Genomic DNA, 5,516 nt, shown 5'->3' with positions numbered 1-5,516 from the left:
ATAAACGTTCCACCCCCTCTTCCCCTACCCCACAATCACCTCCACCTTCCTTTGCCCCTATTTTTCAGACACCAGACTTCTCTTCCCCCCTTCACAAGAAAACCTTTATCTCACAAAACTCCCCAACCAACTCCTCTACAGAAACTCTTGAAGATATCCAGAACTACATAATCGAGTCCCAAACTAATACTTGTCCAATTCAAATTCAACTTATTCAAATTCTACTACTCCCGCTCCCTCCACACTCAAAGTGACTGCCGATATCCATCCTCCTCCTACTCATATTCTCCCTACACCCAATCCTCCTACCCCATCCCAACAAAACCCATTCCCCACCTATATTAACCCTCCCACCATCCCCTCTATCCCTTCCACTCCCTCCTGGATACACACGTGAATCCCTCATGTCACAAGTACCCTCTTCCCAAGACCCTCTACCGCCCGACACCCCTCCTGATACAACACCACCTCCCCAACCTCATTCTTTATCCCACCCTCTAGCACCTTCCCCTTCAAATTCTCCAACACGCACTGCAATTTTTGCCAGTAAATCAATGATGGCCCTGACGGTATTCACTACTGTATGCTCCGACACCTTCCATCTTCCTCTCTATCTTTCCTTTTAACAATTTTCAATCACATATGGACGTCAGGAAATTTCCCTTCTCGTTGGCGAGAAGCTCTTATCCTCCCCTTCCTTGAAACCCAATAAATATCCCTCAAGATTATCGCCCCATCGCTCTAAGTAGCACACTGAACACACTGCCCGAAAAGGAGTGTGCTCTGCACCACCTTATTCCTTCTTGCTGCCAATGGCATTATATCAGTTCCACCATCAGGGGCCCAGTCATCACTATATGTTGATGATTTAACCATCTTCACCTCTGGCACATTCATACCAAATATCCGTCAATTGCTTCTACCTGTAATATCATTTGTATCTTCCTGGGCCACTAACCATGACTTTCTTTTTTCTACCTCCAAATCTTTCTCCATCTTTTTCTCTTGCGCACCTGTAGGTCCCCAACCTCAATTCTTCTTATATAGCGCTCCACTCCAGTACCATTCTTCTGACTTTTTCCTTGGCGCTATTTTTTACTTCAAATTGTCCTGGTGAGACCATATCTTTTACATTAAAGAAAAAGCTCGCCGCCGCCTCCGAATCTTGCACTCTTTCCCATAGATCCTGGGGCTCAGGTAGCAAAACTCTCCTCCATCGTCATGTTACCTTGATCCTCTTTAGTCTTGATTATGGATACCATATCTACTCTCCTTCAACCTCCCTTCTTCCTCTTCTTGATACAATCCACTACTGTGGTCTTTGCTTAGCCCTTGGCACCTTCCGCTCCTTTCCAGTTGAGAGCCTGTACACTGAGTCAGGCATGCCATCTCTCTCTCTCTCGATGCTGTACCCTTCTCTCTCTCTGATGCTATGCACCCTTTTTTGCCTTAAAACACAAAGTCTCGCTCCCATTTTACTCTTTCACTATTTTTACTGACTCATAAATTATCATCTCTCATAAAGTCTATGCATTTGACCAATCCCCTTATCTGTAAGATTCAGAACTGATTGTTTGACCAATCCCCTTATCTGTAAGATTCAGAACTGATTGTTCTACCTGTCTTCACGCCATAAATCTAGCAGATTTTGCTGGGTGCCCAGCCATGTTGGAATCTCCGGCAATGAACAGGCAGATACACTAGCACGCTCCGTCGCTGTCTTCACATCACAACCACGTTTCTCATCTATTCCAGCCACGGATTATAACCCCCACTTTAAGCCCTTTCTTTATACCAGATGGTAATCTTTCTGGCCAAGTCTTCGCACTAATAAACTGCATACTGTAAAACTATCAATCTCCTTCCGGTCAGTTCCATTTCATTGGATCAGACGCTGGGAGACGTCTCTCGCCCACTTATGTATTGGCCACACCCATTAAACACACTCCTATATGATGTCACCTTCTGATCCGGCCATATGTTCCCTATGCAATGTCCCTCTTTAAGTTTCACACATTCTGTTGTCCTGTCCACACTTTGCTGCAGCCCGTACCTCTGCTTTCCCCCACCTATCCTTCCTTCACCGACCTCCCAACTTATCAGACATCCTCACAGAATCCCACACTGTTCTCCTTCCTCAGATGCATACATATCCTTCACTGGATCTAATCCCCCTTACCTAATCTTACCTTAACCCATTCACTCATCAACTCCTTTAACCATCTTTAACCTTTCCAATATTACTCTAGTTTGTTGACATACAGCAACTAACTACTAACTCAGCCGCCCTTCTCTGCCCTTTACTGTACCTTTCTATAGTACTACATGACTTTAATTACTTCTGAGTCCCAACCCCATGCACTATTTACCCTGGTTGACCTATTCCAGCCCAACCCTAGTCCTCCTGTAATACTTGTACCGGAACGGTTTTTCATCTCGCCGGCTGATTGCCCTGTCTACAAGAATTGGTCTGGTGTGAAGATGACTTACTTGCTTTCCTCGGTGGCTATGATTTACAATGCTACACTATTGCCCCTAGAGGCCGCCATAAGTCCCATATCAACATTGCCAAGACTATCTTTCGTAGACAATGTTCCTCTTTTAGTCCCACATATCCTACTGTCCTGCCTCCACTTTACTGAAGTCCTTGCCCTAGCTTTTCCTTACTTGTCCTCTCTTCCCCGAACCCCAACCTGTCGAACATCCTCACGGAATCCCCCACCTTTTCAACTAACAGCCTCCCTTATCCCTTGCTCGCTGTCGTCGCGGGCGGGCTTAGGAGACACAGACTGGGGCCCGATGTAGGAGATCACCCCTACCTTGGACCTCAGCCCTCGCCTCAACTAATTTTGCATGTTCTCTTCTTCTCTCCTTTTCCTTTCCTTCTCTTCAGCATCCCCTTCTGTCCACTTCTTAAGGTGTGAGATCCGTGATGAAAGGCGGCTTGAACGGCCTTCGGGAGTCATGGGCATGGTATTCCCTTGATTAATTGTCTAGCCCTTACCCCTCGTGGGGGCCATTTAGAGTCACCATTTACTTCAGGCCCACCATGGCCAGTAATGAAGATGTTTTACCCTTAGTAGGGCCATTAAAGCTTGCCCCTTCATCAACTAGCCTATTTAAATTTGATTTCATTGGTTTCCCGACCCCTGGCTTTCCTTTGACCACGCCTCTGACTGATACAAATACCCCCTCCTCGATGTCTGAATCATCCACCCAGGTCATTATTCAACCTTCAGAATACACCCTTTCCTCTCTTCTAACATCCTCCACTTTTTTTTCTACTGTACACCCCCCTTAAAACTACTCTTCATCCTTACTGTCCTCCTCCCAACAGTACTACCTCTCTCCATACCATCCCATTTTCCTCCCACTCGTCTTGTGATTCCCCTACAGTCCCGTACTCAAACAATACCCTTCTCTTCCAACAATGTCTCAAAAAACAGGTGGGCAACGTTACCTTTCGCAGTCGTTCCGATCGTTCACGCCTTGTCACATTTACATCTGATTCCTAAGCTCCTGCATTATCTACCCTGACTGACCTCACTGGCAAACCTATTCCTGCCCAACCTCACGGAAATGTTTCCGTCTCTCCGACTGATTGTCTTATCTACGACAAGGACTGGTCAGACTGAAAGCGACTTGCTAGCATGCCTCGTCGACTGTGATGCAGTGGCAGTCCAGTGCTACACTATTCTTTCCCGAGGCCAATGTAAGTCCTATACCAATATTACCAAGATTATCTTTCGCAGACATGACATTCCTCATGACGTTTATATTGATGGACCGTCCTGCCCTGTCCGAGCATATCGACCATTTCCCCCTCAATATCAGAACTGTTGGCCTTTTAGCTATCCAGCCAAACACTGTCGCTCTACAGCCCACGGTCTTGCCCAACCTGGTCTTGACCGTTCAAAGTGTTCCGCTCAGTCTCGCTCATGTGTCAATTGTGGTTGTTCCCATAATGTATTTTATAGTCTGCCTTACCTACAAGTTCAAATCTGAGGTAGCAATTTTTTAGATTTAAACTATGCCTCGCTCTAAGTGATGCCAGACAAGATGCACGCCAACAAGGTTTTTCTCTTTTTACCTATTCCAAAACTGTACTTCCCTGTGTTCCCCTCCAATCTTCTCCAGAAGTCTCAGAATCTTCCCAGTAACTCTTCCCTTCACTCCAAACCATCCTATCTCTACCCACTCTCTTCCCCAGTCTAAATCCATATACTCCAATCTCTCCCACTCCCCCAGAGCCTACACCTGTCATACCAGACAATCTAAAAGTTCCTCTCCATCTTCTCCTTCCACACCCTCTCCTACACCCACCTCTTCCTCTGCTCTTCGGATATCTATTCCTTCTTCTCCTATACACAAGAAAATCTGTGTTTCTGAGACCTCCCCTCCAGGAACTTGCAGACATCCAAAACTTCCTCATCCGCCCTCTAATCCCTCAATTCTCACTTGCCGATATCCATCCTCCTCAAATTCCTCCTACTCCTCTTCCTCCCTCTCACACAAAAAAACACTCCATCCTCTCCTCTGCCATGTGCATCACCATTCCCTCTCCCTTCCTTATTATCCTAACCACCCTCACTTAGATGCTCACGTGACTCACTTATGCCACAGCAACGTCCTCCAGATCCCTCCCCTCCTGAATTCTTCCCGATATTTCAACACCTTCCCCTGTTCCTTTATCCCATCCTCTGGATTCCATTTCTACAACTATCGTTTCTTGCCGTATATATATTTAATATATATCTATATATATATATCGGTACTGAAAATAGTATAATTTCTACTCAACAAAGTGCAATGTAAATGAAGAAAATCTTACAAGTATTTACAAAATTATAAGCCAAAAAAAAAAAAAAAAAGATTGTGGTTTGAATATTTACATCAAGCGATCAGACATAGCAACACTCAAGTAGACTTGAATCGCTATCGTCACTTTTTTTTTTGCTTTTGTTGGATTTCTTGGCTATAAATCAGCGGCATGTGGCTAAGGTTATCAAGCCTATTCATTGTTTCAGTCTAGTTGTCATAGGGTTTTGTCTCCTGGTAGATTTGATAGAACGTATTCGAAGTTTTTGACTCTGAAATAGTTTTTTAATTGTTGCCTGTTATTATTGTATCAAAAAGGTGTTTAATTCATAGGTATAGTGTTCAGTGGAGGCACCGTGGGGTATTTTTTTTTCCTTCAATATAAGGATGTTTAATGTTTATTGTTTTAAACAAATAAATGTGCTAAAGATCAGAGGTCATATAGCACTATGGTAAAGTATTGTAGTGGGAGGAGTTTAAATAAGTTCTTTATTAGAACAAAACGTCTAATATTTCAATGGTCATATAGCATTATATTATTGTATGGCAATGAAAGAAGTAGTAGTCAGTGGCTGGAATGTGTGAAAAGCAGGGTAGGTGAGTTCTGGACAAGGCGGCAGATCGTGCCAAAGCATCTGCTAATTCAATGCGGGGATCCCGACATGGCTGTGTAGACTGATAAAACAACTAGTCATGTA

This window comes from Penaeus chinensis, chromosome 8 (assembly GCF_019202785.1).
Source record: "Penaeus chinensis breed Huanghai No. 1 chromosome 8, ASM1920278v2, whole genome shotgun sequence".
NCBI lineage: Eukaryota > Metazoa > Arthropoda > Malacostraca > Decapoda > Penaeidae > Penaeus > Penaeus chinensis.
The sequence above is the reverse complement of the archived record's forward strand: the minus strand, read 5'-3'. Positions refer to the sequence as shown.